The sequence below is a fragment of the Ursus arctos genome, unplaced genomic scaffold, assembly GCF_023065955.2.
Source record: "Ursus arctos isolate Adak ecotype North America unplaced genomic scaffold, UrsArc2.0 scaffold_20, whole genome shotgun sequence".
Lineage (NCBI taxonomy): Eukaryota > Metazoa > Chordata > Mammalia > Carnivora > Ursidae > Ursus > Ursus arctos.
In genome coordinates this window covers 20,379,726-20,398,086 of record NW_026622875.1, presented here as the reverse complement: position 1 = coordinate 20,398,086, position 18,361 = coordinate 20,379,726, and the positions used below count along the sequence as shown (strand labels likewise).

Below are 18,361 nucleotides of genomic sequence, written 5' to 3'. Positions count from 1 at the left end.
CAATATCTGTTTGTTGAAAATATTTAGCAGCATAATTTTCCAGGTACCAATCACTAAACTAATTGAAGGATATCATATATATATATATATATATATATATATATATATATATATATATATATATGTGGGTGTGAGAGAGAGAGAGTATTTCAGTGATCTTAATTCATTCTTGTATCCCATTCATATGAAAACCACAAGAATTTGAACAATATAGGTTTAAACTGTGGATTATATGTGGATTTTTTTTTGGACAAATACAATTTAGAACTGTAAGTGCATTTTGTCTTATGATTTTCTTTGTGACGTTTTCTTTTCCTTGGCTTACTTTATTGTAAGACTACAGTACATTATATGGAGTTATCAATAGAATCTTTTCAGCACACTTAATTCATTTCTACAAATGAAACTCCTCCCAAGAGTCTTAACTCTGTATACCTAATTTTCACACACGCTTAACTCCCTGTCTAGAGAGACTTCCCAGTACTGGATAGGGATTATTGAATAAATCTACAGTGAGCATTCTGGAGACACTTTTGAATATATATTTAACCAGCAGTAATAAACATCACCTATGTACAAAGCTGTGTGCTAGGTGCACAGGGCACGGAGGAGCAGAGGAGCAAGCTGGAGCGCAACACAGGGAAGTCAGGATCATCCCTGCTTTCCGTTGTATGGGAGATGTGTCCACCACGTTTTAATGCAACGATTTTGTGATTGCTTATTTAATGTAGCCATTTGGAAACAAGGAATATTTCAAAGCTGTTTCAAACACAATTAAGCTTTCAGTGTTTTTCACTTCCGAGTAATGTGCTAAGCGGACACCTGCACCCCAGCCTTGATCCCCACCCCACCGAGGTCAGGGCTGAAGGAAGGGTTAAGCACCATCTGGCAAGCAAACCTTGTAAAACCAAAAGTCATGAGTCAACCACACTTTTTCATCTCGAAGAGAACTGTCAATCCTTCGTTATTTGTAGCCTGTCCCTTGGCTTGCATCTCACTTTCCTGATTTCTCCTTTATCATAACAATGTCCATGCTCTTTTACTTTTAATTAACAAGTAGGTTTGAACGCTGGAGAAGGGAACTTACTTTGTTTTCCATTTTAAATTGCATGAATGGCCACTCCTGTATTTTGGAGGCTTCCTGGTTCCACTGACTTTGTTTAATTGGGTCTATGCTGGGAAGGAAATGGAGTGGGAATGGAATGGCTCTGCAGGCAACAATTCTCTCATATTCCCAGCTCCAGACTGCATTGGAAATTATCAAATTAACATTTCTAACAGGTCCTTCAGCAACGTACATACATTTTATCTACTGGCCTCAAAATTCTTTGCAATAACCACTTAGGAGAGACAGGCTAATCTGGGTCTAGCAGATGTCAACACAACACTTTCTTTTTCTTAAATGGTTAAGAAAAATTAAAATAATATCGAGTAATTAGTTATGGGCTTGTCAAAGCAGTAGATTTGTAAAACATTTTATAAACAATTTAGAAATAAAGTAGAAAATGAAAGTCTCCCATAAGGGAGTTAGAGATGGAAGAAGGGGTGAAGAAAGTCTATTTTACTTGTTTATTTTTTATGTAATTTAAAGAATATTAGTGATTTTGGGATGCCTGCGTGGCTCAGTCAGTGTCTGCCTTCGGCTCAGGTAGTGATCCCAGCCTCCGGGGATGAGGTTCCACATCAGGCTCCTTGCTTAGTGGGGAGTCTGCTTCTCCCTCTGCCTGCCCCTCCCCCGCTTGTGCTCTCTCTCTGACAAATAAATAAATAAAATCTTTAAAGAATATTGGTGATTTTACACTTATGCCAATGCTCTTTTGACTTTGTTGTGCAGAATATCTTGCCTCAAGGAAGACAAGTATGATACAAATGCCATAAAGAAAAGAATAAACAGAGGGGAGTCTTCCTCTCTGTGAGATGGGTATGGAAATAGCCAGCCTTAAATTTCCAAATTGGAATGGTATTTTCTTTAGGTCTGATGTTGGTTCTTAAAATTCTATATCAGCCTCATAGTTCATGGCAGAAAATCATCACCACAATGGAGGATGAAGAAGAGACCAGTGGAGGGGTTGCTCTTAAATCCTATCCCACGTAGTCAGTGGTTAGTTCACGTAACAAAGGGATTTTTTTTTCTAAATCAGTAATCTTTTAAGACTGAGGTTGCTAGTTACGATTCTCCCTGATTCTATCCTCTCTCCTCTCCACCTGTACCAGCCTTCCTGCTGTTCCTCTAAGTCCCAAGCATATATCACTAGGAGAGGCTTTGTATGGCTATGCACCGCTCTCTCTGCTCAACGTCCTGCCTGAGGGGGCAGGGAGGTCTGATAGGCAGCCCATCATCTGCTTGCCATGCTCCGAGCCCAGGCATACGCTGTTTGCCCAGAAGAAGGCGTGTCTTTTCCTGAATCACTGGTGGGCTGTCGGCTGCCCTTGGGCCCTTGCACTTGCTTCTTTCTGTCTCCCTCTGCCTCAGATGCTTCCCACCCTGACATTCTCCCTTCTTTGTGTTCTTTGCTTAACATCACCACTTCTCAGAAAATTCTGCCACCCATCCTATCTAAAATGACAGCCCCCATCATTCTCTACCTCCTCACTCTGCTTTAATTTCTTCATATTTTATTATTGGACATTATATAATATATGGCGTAATATATACTTAATTCATTTTTCTCTTCCCACTGAAATATAAGCTCTCTGAGAGCAGGGGTTTGCTGTCTGCTCTATCCCCAGCACCTATCAGAGAGTGCTGGCACATAGTAAGCACTTAATAAACATTTGTGGAATGTTTAAAAAAGGACCCCACCCCCAAGGCTTTCTAAGCCCAGAGTTAGGCTCAACTCAAAATATCTGCATTGACCCTGCTCAGGCAGAATCTTCGCTAATTAACTGACCTCCACAACCTAGAAAAGCTAAACCAAAAATAGAAAACACAAAAGCTGTTGGCTGTGAACTTCAGTGACCAGGACAGTGGTTTCTGCATCTCAGAATCAACCCCCCGGGGATCTTGACGACAGAACACCACCAAAAAATGATACATAACCCCCTCCCTCCACCCCCCACTCAGCTGAGCTTCTAGATGGTCGACTTGGTGGACTAGTGATTTATTGGGAAAAGAAACAACATATAACATGAGCTATTATGATAGGAAAGATTTACAATGCTTTGGATTTTAAAGGTCAATTCTAACAAAGTAGTTTGTATCAAAGAGAATTCCTCCAATCTCTTCTATTAATAGCACCATTTAGCACCCCCGCAGCTCAGCAGAGACTGTTTAGGACTCTGTCTCACCATGGTTTCACCTTAACTGAGATAGAGAGAAGCAAATGTCAGTGTGGATAGAGTGCCGTAGAGGTATAAAAAATTTACACCCTCTTTGGCTACGGCTTGAGCTTTTAGAACCTAACAGATCCAGGGGCGCCTGGGTGGCACAGCGGTTAAGCGTCTGCCTTCGGCTCAGGGCGTGATCCTGGCGTTGTGGGATCGAGCCCCACATCAGGCTCCTCTGCTATGAGCCTGCTTCTTCCTCTCCCACTCCTGCTTGTGTTCCCTCTCTCGCTGGCTGTCTCTGTCTCTGTCGAATAAATAAATAAAATCTTAAAAAAAAAAAAAAAAAAAAAAAAAAAGAACCTAACAGATCCTCCTCCTGAAAGTCTGGTTTTAAAATACTTGGAGTTTTGCAAATGTCATAAGAGCTTCTGAGACTGCCACACACAAATTTTTGACCCACTGCTGAGAGCAGAGCCAAGCTGCAGAGAGAAACTGGTTTACACAGCATCCCCCTCCCCCCCCCCACACTAACACCCGGTGACGTGTCTCACTTGCACACACGTGGCCCCAAAGCCAGCTCCCTTCGGGAAGAACCGGGGCAGCAGTCAGGCTTGGCTGCCTGCTGGCCGACTTGCTGAGCCCCTCCTGTGCCCCCTTCTGGACGTGGCAGCCCCTGCAGGTGCCAGGTGCCCCGACAGCCTCCTGCGGAGAGAGAGGCTAAAAGCCCAGCGTGGGCTGCAGAGGCTCATGAGGGAAAACAGCTCTGGGACGTGGGTGTGTGAGAGGTGGAGGAAGATTCTGCAGCATTAATCCCTGATGGGTGGAAGCTGAACTTTAAATGCCTTCCAGCTCCATTGAGTTTGGCTTTCATTTCCTCTAATGTGCTTAATGTATCTACTTAGGAAAGTATAGCTTTGCATTTTCAAAAGGGGTGATTATATTATATATGGGTGCACGATGGCCCACGTAGGTTGCACCTGGTGGTAGCTCCTGGGAAAAGGATGGTAGTCTGTGCTTCTGGGAAAAGAATAGTCTGTGCTTTATTGCCTGACATTTTCGGGGGCGGGGGAGGGGATTCCAATTGTAATGCTTCTTGTTTGCTTTCTGTTTTCTTTGATGAGAGAGGCTGTGATGATGCTGTTACTTAGCCCTGAGTGCAAAAACTACATCTGCATGTACTGTTTCCTTTCAAACCCTTTCTGCAAATTCAGAGTCTGTCCCAAGAGGACCTCCTCACTACTAATCCTCCCCCCGGGCTGGTGCCAGTAACATTTCCTCCAGGACTTTACCACATCATGTGGGAAAGAATTTCTATTACAGGGCTTAAAATTGCCAGCTGAGAGCTCCCTGTCAGAAAGGATTCTTTTTCCAAATGTGTAAGGAGTCCTATGCCTTTTTCTTCATGTGACAACTTTGGAAATTTCAACCGTGGTGACCACCCTTGACCCTTTCTCCTCTTCTCTCCAGTGCTTGGATAGCTGCCCGGAATCATGCATCTAACAACAGCCTATCGGTGGTCTCAGGTGTGAAATGGGAAAGAAGGGCCTTTGGACACCATTTTGGCCATTTTCCTAGCCCCTTCTATTCCTTCCTAGTGGGCAGCTTTTTAAGTCCAGCTCCCTCATTTACAGAGGAGGAAACCAGACAAGCGAAGTCTCGTGCAAGGCCACAGCTGGGTTTCTGACTCTCAGTCCTGTGCTTTCTTTGGCACTACATCAGGTACACGGTGAGAGGTGGTTGAAAGACCCCTGGCTTTTGAGTCAGATGGGCCTGAGCTTGAAGTCCGACTTGGGCAAGTTGTTTAACCTTTCTGATTTGCCAAGGGAAGCCATAATGCTTTCCTGCGAGGTCATTGTGAAGACTGATGTGTAAAAGGTGTTAGATACAAACTGGGTGTCAATAAAAGGTAGTCGTTACTGTTATTGCTAGTCCCCCTCCCCCCACTCAAAGAACAACAAACCCAGCCGTGATATTACAAAACACTGGCTGAAAACAGTACAACTTGCAAGGATATTTATCTTTTAGCAGAGATCCTTGAAAATGAAAAGCCATTGAGATACATAGTGATGAACTTTAGTAATGCAGAGGACGTCCGGGCACAACCCAGCTACATGCAGTGCGTTGGATAAGTGTTAGGGGAACAGTCAGTCGAAGGTGCTGGGAAGAAGCTCCTGTGAGAAGCACACAAAAGGCTCCACGTGGAGACAGACATGGTGGTGTTCCAGGCAGGCAGGCAGGCAGCCTCAAGGGAGGTAGCCGTATTCAGGTAATACACCTAATTAGACTGAGGAGGGACAGAGCACAGCAACCAGAAACCCAGAAGATTTGCGATGCGTGCTGTAAGGCTGAGTAACTGGCATCAGGGTGATCTGTTAGGAGGTGGTGGGGCCTCCAAACCTGGGCTGCTGTTCAGGACCTGGAGAGGTTGGAGGTGGGACAGACTGACAAATCCTAACAGGCAGACAACTGCTTCTGCTCTTCCCTTTTAAGCCTGCTCTGAATAGCTTGTGTATGTTGATATGTCAGTTGCCATTTATTTTTATTTGCATAAGAGAATGGTTGTTGCATTTTTTTTTAAATAGAGAATTCTAGGGAAAAAACTAATTGAATTCTAAGCCATTAGCAATATTCAAAATTCTCTTCTAATCTTCTTTGATATATCTACAGATGTTTCATATAATTATAATCCATGTGTGAATTCCATCTTCTATTCTAAATGTAGATATTTCCATGAATTAAAGTAGTACGCGTCCTTTCCACTTTTAATACCTCTGCTGTAACGTTTCATCCAGATTATATTGTAGTTTCTCTATTGGCAGTATTTGGGATGCTAAGAGTTTATCATGATTACCAACTGCAATTATGAGAATTATCTTTGGGCTTTTTTTTCTTTTAGATTGTTTCTTTGCCATAAATTCTTCAAAATGGAATCATGAGATCAAAATATATGGACAGCTTGGTGGCTTCTGCTATGACTAGCAAATTTCTTTGGGGAAAAAAAATGTTTCCCCTCACTACCCTGTCAACCCAAAGCCCAATGGCTCTCACAGCCCATATTCCACAGGGACATCCCCCACCTTTGTCCTGGACCTTGGATACACACACTGCATGTGTGCATCAAGGTTTTAGCAAGGCCATCCTCAAGGCAGAGGCGAGAGTCCGTGCTGGGTAAGCTGACTCATGCTGGCCTCGTCCCAAGGCTGACCTCAGTCCCAGTGAGAAGGCAGAGAGGAAATGCTGCTGCTCCTTCTGCTTGGAGAACACATGCATGGGGCAGTAGAGGGGAGCAGGACAGAGAACTGCACTGGCAAAAGGACTTTCCTACTAGAGTAGGAGTCACTGTGGGTACTGCTGTCAGGCATTTTCATGATAAAAGCCACTATTTGTTCAGTTAGAAGGGGAGATTACCAATTCTTCATTCACCCATTGCTCTCCATGTTCCTGTTCTAGAGAAGAGCAATGGGTCAGTCACAATTGCTGCAGAGCACAATCCTCAGCTCGTGAGTCTGTCAGGGTCCTGAGGGAGGAGCCTGTCCAGTTGTGCTACCTTCTACTCTACCCCCAGCACCTGGTACCGTGCCTGGTATACAGTAAATATTTGTTACATTCATAAATGAACGAATGTATTCTTAGAAGTAGGAAACTTCCAGTAAAGGTGACAACCCAGAGCTTTCTCTCCAGGGGACATTCTATCCAAGCGACATGTGACAGTTTTGTGTTTTATTAATAGTAAACATTGACAACACAATGCTTAGCTGACTGATAGTGAATATCAGCCATGCCCTTGATGTAAAGACCAGCCCAAACAAAAGGAAATTAATTCCAGAAATTCTCTTGTGAAACACAGTTGAAGCAGTAATTTTCAGGGAAACTACAAGATTATTTTGAATTCGGCTGATGCACTTGTTCTCCTTGAGGGAATGAAGATCTGATGAGTCAGCGATGCATTTGGTGTTTTATCTCCAAATGGTCTTGCATGAATTAATCATTAGAAAGCATGCAGGGCTCCACCCATGTTTACTTTCCATTTTCAAGATTATGTTTCACAAATCCCCAAATAACACTGAAAATAATTTTTTTCCCGAAAGTTCTGTTAAAAAAATAAAACTATAGTATGAGTAGGATATTTTTCTTTCATTTCCAATTCTAACTGGTTGTTGTAAGTATATAGAAAAGCTATTATTAATTTTTGATATTAGTGGCTTTTCATGTCTAGCCATTTTTTCAAATTCCTTCAGCATTTTTGTTGTGGTTGAATTTCTTACGATTTCTAATTATACTCCCATATTACTTGCTAACATTCCACTAACACACTGCTAGATTAAATTTGCTAATGCTTTCGTTAGAATTGTTTATCTTTTAAGCAAAAGTGTTCTGTAACTTTTGTGTTATATATTTTGTAGTTGGTTTTGGTATATTAAGTCCCAGGATACAAAATCAATGTACAGAAATCTGTTGCATTTCTCTACACCAATAATGAAGCAGCAGAAAGAGAAATTAAGAAAACAACCCCATTTACAATTTCACCCAAAATAATGAGATACCAGGAATAAACCTAACCAAAGAGGTGAAAGACCTGTTCTCTGAAAACTATAAAACACTGATGAAAGTAATTGAAGATGACACAAAGAAATGGAAAGACATCCATGCTCATGGATTGGAAAAACAAATATTGTTAAGATGTCTATACTACCCAAAGCAATCTACACATTTATTGCAATCCCTATCAAAATATCAACCACATTCTGCACAGAGCTAGAACAAAGAATCGTAAAGTTTGTATGGAACCACAAAAGACCCCAAAAAGCCAAAGCAATCTTGAAAAAGAAAAGCAAAACTGGAGGCATCACAATTCCAGACTTCAAGTTATATTACAAAGCTGTAGTAATGACGATAGTATGGTACTGCACAAAAATAGGCACACAGATCAATGGAACAGAATAGAAACCCCAGAAATAAACCCACAAGTATATGGTCGATTAATCTTCGACAAAGCAGGAAAGAATATCTGATGGGAAAAGGACAGTCACTTCAACAAATGGTGTTGGGAAAACTGGACAGCAACATACAGAAGAATGAAACTGGACCATACACAGAATGCCATACACAGAATAAATTCAGAATGGATTAAACAACCTCAATGTGAGACAGGAAACCATTAAAATTCTAGAAGAGAACACAGGCAGTAACTTCTTTGACATCAGCCATAGCAACATTTTTCTAGATATGTCTCCTGAGGCAAGAGAAACAAAAGCAAAATAAACTATTGGGACTACATCAAAATAAAAAGGTTCTGCACAGTGAAGAAAATAATCAACAAAACTGAAAGGCAGCCTATGGAATGGGAGAAGATATTTGCAAAGATGTATCGAATAAAGGGCTAATATCCAAAATATATAAAGAACTTAGACAAATCAGCACCCCAAAAAACAAATCCAGTTAAAAAATGGGCAGAAGACATGAATAGACATTTCTCTAAGGCAGACATCCAGGTGGCCAACAGACATATGAAAAGATGCTCAGCATCATTGATCATCAGGGAAATGCAAACCAAAATCACAATGAGATACCACCTCACACCTGTCAGAATGGCTAAAATCAACAACACAAAAAACAACAGGGGTTGGTGAGGATGTGGAGAAAAAGAAACCCTCATACACTGTTGGTGGGAATGCAAACTGGTGCAGCCACCGTGGAAAGGAGTGTGGAGGTTCCTCAAAAAGTTAAAAATAGAACTGCCTTATGATCCAGCAATAGCACTACTGGGTATTTACCCAAAGAATACAAGAACACTAATCCAAAGGGATACATGCACCACTATGTTTATTGCAGCATTATTTACAATAGCCAGGATATGGCTGTAGCCCAAGTGTCCATCGATAGATGAATAGATAAAGAAGAAGAGGTGGTGTGTGTGTGTGTATATATATATGAATATTATTTAGCCATAAAAAAGAATGAAAGCTTGCTATTTGCAATGACATGGATGGAATTAGAGAGTATAATGCTAAACGAAATAAAAGAAAAACAAATATATGATTTCACTCGTGGAATTTAAGAAACAAAACAAGCAAAGGGGGAAAAATGAGAGAGAGAGAGAGAGAGAGAGAGGGAAACAAATCAAGAAACAGACTGTTAACTATAGAGAACAAACAGATGGTTACCAGAGGGGAGGGAGTGGGGAATGGGTGAAATAGGTGATAGGGATTAAGGAGTCACTAGTGATGAGCACAGGGCAGCATATGGAAGTGTTGAATCACTATATTCTACACCTGAAACTAACATCACACTGTATGTTAACTAAATGGAATTAAAATAAAAACTTAAAAAATTTTTAATAAAAAAATGAGAATGGCATAAAAATAATAAATAAGTATAAATCCCAGATGGGTTAAAGAACTAAATTTAAAACATAAAACAGTAAAAATAACAACGAAATATGGAAGAGTATTTGTATAATCTCAATTTGGGGGAGATCTAGCCTATAGCAAGACCAAAAACCCAGCAGCCATCAAAGAAAAACCTGGTGAGTTTAACAACATAAAAATTAGAACCTTCTGCCTGGCAAACAATGGTAATCAAAGCCAATACAGTACAGACAAGGAATTAATATCTTTAAAATGCAAAGAACTCTGATAACAAATAGCAAAAGAAAAATGGGCAAAGCATATGAATAATTAGTTCACAAATGAAGAACTTCATATAGCTGATCAGTGTATAAAAAGATGTTCAACTATGCTAGGCCAGGAAAAGGCAAATTACAATAGTAGTGACGTCTACCTTTCTTATTCATCAAACTGACAACAGTTTATAAATTTATTGATTTATAAAATTGATAACATCCAACTCTGACTGGAGGATAGAGAAACAGGCAATGCTCAGCATTGCTGGCCAGAGTTGGTCTGCTACAATTCTTTTTTATTTTTTTTTTTAAGATTTCATTTAGGGGTGCCTGGGTGGCTCAGTTGGTTAAGTGTCTGCCTTCAGCTCAGGTCATGATCCCAGGGAACTGGGATGGAGCCCCACGTCAGGATCCCTGCTCAGTGGGGAATCTGCTTCTCCCTCTCCCTCTGTCACTCCCCCTGCTTGTGCTCTCTCTCTCTCACTGAAAGAAATAAATAAAACCTTTTCATTTATTTATTTGAGTGAGAGAGAGCACAGAGGGGTAGTGAGAGGGAGAAGCAGACTCCCTGCTGAGCAGAGAGCCCCAGAGCCCGATTCAGGACTCGATCCCAAAACCCTGGGATCATGACCTGAGCCAACGGCAGATGCTTAACCAACTGAGCCACCCAGGTGCTCACATCACCTATAATTCTTAAAAAAGCTCATTCAGTTGGTGAGTCAATTAAAATTAAACTTGCACATACCTTTTGATCCAGCAAAGTCACTTTTGAAAATCTAGCATATAGAAATAAAAACTCCAATAACTAAAGGACAGGTTTATATGGAAATATGTTGCACCATATTTTGGCAGACCGCTTTATCAAACAAACAAACAAACAAACAAACAAACAAACCTAAAAATAATTTGAAGGTTTCTTAAATAAGAAAATGGGTGAGTAAGTTATGGAATATTATGTACTTCTATGAAAGAATAAATTCCATGTAGATGTATTGACCTGGACTAACAAAAGCAAATTCTCCAGTAATGATGTAATAGCTAACATTTATTGAGCACTTACAATGTGCTAAGCCATTGACACATGATATCTTTCACTAAACATCATTGCTAGGGGACTCTCTCAGGATGTGTCTGCATCCTCCTTCCTGGTATATCCTAGGTTTTGTTTTTCTTTGCTCTGTTTTACCTGACTTGCATTCCAAAGATTACTGTCCACTGGTGACTTGCTCACCTGTTCTCTTTGCTGTTTTAATTTTACACCCCCCACCCCCTCCTATTAAAAATTGTGTATACAGTGATGGTCTCTAGGACAGCAGGAGGCAAATGCGTATGTGTGGTCAACTCTCATGAACCAGAAACCTTTAATTTCATGTAAGAAATTGGGGGGAACTGCCCTACATATGCATGCACTGATTTATACAGATAGCTGTGAGGGCAGTGGAAGGCATGGAAGGGTACACACAACAGTCAGCGTGTGATTTGACACCTCAGCAATCTATTTTCCTTGAGTGGAAAGCTCCAATGATTTTTGTAAGTAACATTATTTTTATTTCACTTTGCAGCTGTGGATATGACCTGGATTAACAATGTATTATACCTATTATTGGCATATTACTTTGTTGGTTTAGAATTATTTACTTACAAAGAAGGCAAAACAAAGTAACTGCCAAAACAAATCATCTTAATTAAGGCCTCCAAGCCAAAGAAAGTCTTTTAAAACTCCAATAGCCAGGAGCAACTCATATTGGTTCAGAATTTAAGAGCAGCATTCCTCAGATTTCTATTTTAAATTTTAAGAAGATCCGTAGAGAAAAACTTAGAGGAAAGAGAAATTACATTTAAGAACAATTCTGTGACATGTTCTGAGAGCATACAGAGATTTAAAAACTAACTTAATCTTTTTAACATATACGCATCTGTAAAATTATTTTGTTTGCTTTCCTGTTAGAAAGTGGAGTGCACTAAAACACTAAACCACAGGATTAACGAATATTCTAGCAAAAGCAATCCCATTTATTAATGTCCCCATGGAGCTGTGGTCCAAAACAATAAACTTAACTATAATAATCTGGTATCCATTAATCCAATAATTTAATTCCTCCCTCTATTGTTTCTAGTATATTTTAAACTTCCTGATAATAAAAGGGGGGAAAGGGGGAACCGTTTTATTTATTTTTAAGCAGGATAACTTTGGAAAAAGAAAGGAATGCAAACAATTAGTTTGCATTACTTGGCAACTCATGATTCTGACAAAACTACACTCAAAGAGTTAATGAGCTGAGTTGACTCCATTGTTAATCGCATTCTGTAGTTGAAGGGATGGCAGGAATTTAGAAGCAAGATGATTGCCTGGAAAGGTGGGCAGGGGCACAGGAAGACAGATGGCAGAGAAAGGGGAATGTTTTTTTCCACTCCTTCACCAAATATAATTAAGTGCCTCCTTTTTACCAGTGTTAGGTGCTTTTCAAAAATGATCTCATTTAATCCTCTCATTAAGCCTTAGAGATGAAGAAATCAGATGCAAGAGACCGACAGAGAGAGAAAGAGAGTGAGGGAGAGAGAAACTTCCACAAAGTAACAGCTAAGAAGTGGGAGAGCTGAACTCCCAGTGAGTACAGAGCCATGTGACTTTCAAAGCCCGTCACATCTTGCGCAGACTGTTGTCTAAGCCTGAAATTATTTGCTTAATCTCTGTAAGAATAAGCTCCTTGAGGGCAGAACGGTGTCCGCCTTGTGGATGCATGTGTCCATGTTGGGAGCAGGGCACTTACTACTCCACTTATTTCCCATTCGTTGCAACTTGTTAAGGATTGATTCCTTTCACTTCCGCCAAGGCTCTGTTCCCCCTTCTTACGTTCATCGTTGCTGGTCTCTTGCTTCTACTCTTTCCCTCAAAATCATTGTCCATGCAGCAGCCACAGTGATCTTTTAAAATGTTCATCATATCATCTTGATCTCAGAATAAAATCCAAATCCTTACCAATGGCCTCCATGGCCCTATTATGGCTGCTGCCCTGAGGTCTCCACCTTGGCCCTTGTGCTCCCGCCACCACACAGGCTTTCTCCCTGTTTCTCATCACTCTGAGCTGTGTTCCCTCTTGGAGCCTTAGCACAACTTCTTCCTTCGGTCTCTATTTTCTTTATCCTAGAGGTAGACATGCACAAAGAAGCACACGCAAGGACGTTTATTGCAGCATTTTCGGTAAGACAACCACTGAAAACAACCCAATGTTCTGCATCAGTAGACAGTACCTATACACTATGATGTATAACCTATGTGATTTTTGTTTGTTTGTTTGTTTGTTTGTTTGAGAGAGAGATAGAGAGAGAGCACAAGCAGGGAAAGGAGAGGGGAAGAAGCAGACTCCCCACCGAGCAGGGAGCCCAATGTGGGGGCTGGATCCCAAGACACTGGGATCATGACCTGAGTCGAAGGCAGATGCTTATCCAACTGAGCCACCCAGGGGCCCCGGGATATAATATGTTAAATAAAATTATTATTTCAAACAATTACAACTGTTTCCATATTTTTTAAATGTAGCTCCTAAAAAATTTTAAGTTACATATGTAGCTTGAATTATATTTCTGTTGGACAGAGTTGATCTAAAAAGTGCAGGGGGAAAGGTTGAGCAGGGTATCAGGTCAGAGCAGAGTGAGGATTATGAGGACAAGAGGCTTTGCATATATTTTGGTCCCAAGTGGTATCTGATCTAATCTTGGTTTGATGGTGAGGTATCATATGAGATCTGCAGAGGGGAGCGGATCCTTGCATAGTATAGGCCTGAGTAGAGGGGTTGAGAGGTGAGGTCGGGGGCCTTCTTTATAGGGCCAGTTCAGGACTTTCCCAGATTCTCTTCTCCCCATTAAAATGTACACCACTTTGGTCTTAACTTGACTGATAGTACCTCAATGCTTCTTTATAGACACAGTCCAAAATGGCATATGTAAAAGGGGTTTCATTGCAATAGTGTTAATTTTAAAAAAGATTGGAAAGGGTGTGCCTGGGTGGCTCAGTCAGTTGAGTTTCTGATTGTTGATCTCAGCTCAGGTCTTGATCTTAGGGTCTTGATCTCAGCATCACGAGTTCAAGCCCCGTGTTGGGCTCCATGCTGGGCATGGAGCCTACTTAAAAAACAAACAAACAAACAAAACAAAACAAAACAAAACAAAACACCAGATAGGAAAGAACTTCAATGTCCATTAATAGAATGATTAAATAAATGAAGGGTATATTTTAAACAGAATTATAAAATAATAATGTAATTTCAATTGCAGGCAGCCACTAAAAATAATGAGACAGAAATAAGGCAGATCTATATGCACAGAGAAGAATCTCCAAGATATGTGGTTAAGTTAAAAAAAAAAAAAAAAGCAAAGTCACGATGTAATGAACAGCGCGGTGATTGTAGTTAACGCTACTGTCCTGTAGATGTGAAAGTAGGTAGGAGACTGGATCTTGACAGTTCTCGTCACAGGAAAAAAAACCTGTAACTGTGTGTGATGGTGGCTGTTAACTGGACTTATTTTGGTGATCACTTGCAATATCTACAAAACCAAATCCTGAGGTCGTACGCCTGAAACTAATATGTCAACTGTGATTCAAAAAATTTAAAATAAAAAAAAAAAAGAAGCAAAGTGGGAAGAGCGTATATACTACACTGCTGTTTCTGTGCGGGGAAACTCAACATATTTGCTCAATTTTATGCTTGTAAATGTGTAGATTTGTTTTCTGAAGGATGCATAAGAAATCAGTAGTAGTGGGAGCCGCCAAAGAGGGGAACTGTGTATTGTGGGGGGAAGGGAAACTTTTCCTTTCACTCTACATATTTTGTACCTTCGAATTTTTAATGATATACATATGGTGCTAATTCAGTAAAACTAAATAAAACAGCTAGTGGCTTCTGTTGAAGTACAGAATTTCCTCTCCTAGAGCTTCTTTTGTGTATACTTCATACTATGGCTTTTCTCTGGGGCTGCAATGCTCTCTTTTTCTCCCTACAGAGTCAGAGTTATCCTCTTTCCACTTAATAACTGAACAGAAAAACTTGTGTATTTATTTATTTGATTGTCAAGTATAGTATCTGGATTTTTTTATTTTTAGGTTTTAAGGATTTTGATTTTTCCCCTCTATTTTGTCCCTTTCTTCATATGTAATCATTTATTATTCAGTTAATGAAAGTTTTTTAAAAAATCATTTACATTGAAAAATCAAAGTTCTCTTATTCTTTCTTTTAGTCTTTGACATTCTTTTGAAGTACACATTTAAATTATATAAAAATGGGGAAAAAAATCCCAAACATCTGATGCAGTGTGCCCTCTAGTGGTTAAACAAGACAAACTAGTCTTTCACCAGCCCCTCATTTTCTCAAAAATCAAGGACTTCTGTGATTTAAAAATCTGCGTGAAAACTCTAAGTGCTAATGTAAAAAATAAAAAGCCATGAGAAGGATAAACATAGTAGATGTCTACTGCCATAACAAAAACACCAGTAACTGGGCGGCTTAAACAAATATCATTTCTTTCTCACTGTTCTGCAGGCTGGGAAGCAAGATCATGGTGTTGGCAGATTTGGTGTCTGGTGAAAACTTGTTTCCTGGTCCATTAATAGCTATCTTCTCACTGGGTCCTCACATGGCAGAAGGGGCAAGAGAGATCCTTGGGGCCTCTTTCATAAGGGCACTAATCCCATACCCGAGGGCTTCACCCTCATGCCCTAATCACCTCCCAAAGGCCCCACTTCCTGATACCATCACATTGAAAGATAGGATTTCAACACATGAATTTTGGTGTGAGTTGGGGCGGGGGTGGGGGGAACACAAGCATTCAGCCCATTACAACAGATACATTTCTTAAGCCAGAAACAAATAGTAACTAACAAAGAGGATGATTGAAAACGTATTTAATTTGCCTTAATATCCAATTTTCTGAAGCCAAATACACAGTTCGGATGTGATTTTCCAAGTCTAGATCTAGTTACATGGATAACTGAATTGGAAGTAAAAAAACTAAACTAACCATAGCTTTTATTTGCCCATGAAAGAAACACAGGATGCATCATAAAGTAAATAGCCATTGGAATTGGTAAATGAAAGAATGCTTGATTTTAGTAAATGATCTAAGAACAAAATTCATAGAAATTTTTAAGAGTGTGACGGTCAATGTTCTTCATTTGCAAAGCATCCTTGGGCCTGATCATGGAAAACCAGGACCTCTTTGAAGAGGTCTGGAAGCCTATGGAGATTTGGGATATAGTCTTCTGAAAGCACTTTTTTCCAACAGGGAGTTCAGCTCAGAGTGGGATGAGTTGTGGCCATCTTGATGAAAGTGACCAACCATTCCACCCAGGACAGTGGTAGGAAAATAGAATAGGTGTTGAGTACTTTTCAAGGAAGGACATCCAGTTCCCATGCCTGTTGCCCTTGGACTCTAGCAAAAATGCCCAGGGTATTAACATGCCACATTTTCTTGAATTTGCCACCTGTGAAAGTGCCCCTCATGCAGAGATGTGACCTTTAAATATGACTTTGTCCCTGGGCTAGGCCTTCCCTTCCTTGGCTCTTGTTATTTCTGAAGTTGAAAATTCTTTAATGTTTTATGATGAAAAGGAACTCTCGTGCAGGAAGGGATGGAAGAGACAAAGCAGCTATCATATCTCTTTTTCTTCCTGGACCTCAGATACAGAAGTTTCGAATTTCAGGGTACATCGTCATTGCAGGGCTCCTCTGGTCATTGGTTTATTCCTTAAATAATTTATTGTCTTCTCTTCCTTATCTGCTTCCTTTTAAGACTTCCCCCAAAGTCAACTATTATAATAGGTTTAATGTGTATCTTGCATATTTCTTGTAAAATGTATATTGTTCTGTGTACATGTATTTTTAATTGAATAGTACTGTACTATATATCTCATTCTGTTTCTTTTCTTTCAGCATATGTCTTTGAAATCTCTTTATATTGCTATGTATACTTTAAATCCATTGTTTTTAATTGTTGCATAATACTCCTGGTGTGTATCCAGCACTTTAACATAATCTACTTGCCAAATGAGGTATATCTGATTGTCTCTAATTCCCTGCTACCACAAATAATGCTGTCTTCTAATGAACCTGAGTGAGAATATCTTTGGAATATATACTGAGGGAGGAAATTGCTGTGCTATAGAATATAAATGTATTTAATTTGACTGTAACACCAGATTGTTCTCCAGAATGGATGAACCAACGCACACATCGTATACCAGAAGGCAAAAAAAAAAAAAAGTCACAAATTCTTTTTTTTTTTTTTAAAGATTTTATTTATTTATTTAACACAGATAGAGACAGCCAGCGAGAGAGGGAACACAAGCAGGGGGAGTGGGAGAGGAAGAAGCAGGCTCATAGCGGAGGAGCCTGACGCGGGGCTCGATCCCATAACGCTGGGATCACGCCCTGAGCCGAAGGCAGACGCTTAACCGCTGTGCCACCCAGGCGCCCCAAAAAGTCACAAATTCTTAGTAGCAACTCCCATTAAAAGGTAGAACCTGTTTCCCTTCCCCTTGAATCTGGTTTGACCTTGTGATTTGCTTCATGGAAGGTGGCAAAAAATGTTTGCCTTCTGAACCTAGACCTCAAGAGATCCTACAACTCCTGTTGTTGAGCTGGGAGCCCTTCTACCATCATGTCGTCAAGCCCAGACTAGCCTGCTAGAGGATGAAACCATGTGGAGAGAGGACCCAGGTGCTTCAGCCACCTTAGCTGAAGCCCCAGACATCTAAGTGAGTTGAGAACAGGTGGACCAGACTTGGCTACCCAGCAGAGCCAAGTGCAAATTGAGAACCCACAGAATTATTAGCTAAATAAAGTGGTTGTTGTTTTAAGCCACTAAGTTTTGCATGTTTTGCTATATACTTGATAGATAAGTGGGAAAAAAATTAGACAAGTTGATAACTCCTCATCACAAGGCATGATATATCTCACATCCTACCAACACTTGGCATCATCTGGCTTTCTAATCTTTGCCTATATTATAGATATAAAATGATATCTTGTTTCATTTGGATTCATTATGATTACTAATAAAATTGAATATTTCTTTATTTGTTTGGTGGACTTTGGGCTTCCTTCTCTTAAGTTGCCTGTTCATGTCCTTTGCCCATTTTTCTTGTGAAGTTGCTATTTTTTCTTGATGATTTGCAGTTCTTGCATATTCTAAATGTTGAATCCAATTCTTTACTTTTTTATGTAATCAAATGCATCTTTTTTTTTTTTTTTTTAGGTAGGCTCCGTGTCCAACATGGGGCTTGAACTCACAACTCTGAGATTGAGAGTTGCGTGATCTACCGACTGAGCCAGCCAGGCACCCCTTTTAAAGATTTTTTTTTCTTTGAGCAATCTCTACACGCAACATGGGGCTCAGACTTACAACCCAGAGATCAAGAGCCACAAGCTCTATGGACTGAGCCTTAAGGGGTGCCTTAAATGCATCAACTTTTTGTTT

At 40.2% G+C, this 18,361-nt stretch overlaps 1 long non-coding RNA gene across 3 annotated transcripts in view; it reads left to right on the top strand.

Moving 5' to 3' along the window:
• Nucleotides 1–18,361, top strand: part of LOC113254025 (uncharacterized) — a 24,935-nt gene extending 6,574 nt beyond the window's left edge. For 2 of the 3 annotated variants that reach the window (XR_008960614.1, XR_006409315.3), the window contains exon 4: nt 18,140–18,361. This is a non-coding gene — a long non-coding RNA (uncharacterized LOC113254025). Of the gene's footprint in view, nt 1–17,489; nt 17,640–18,139 lie in introns of all 3 variants that reach the window. The other variant, XR_008960613.1, reaches the window with a different exon arrangement.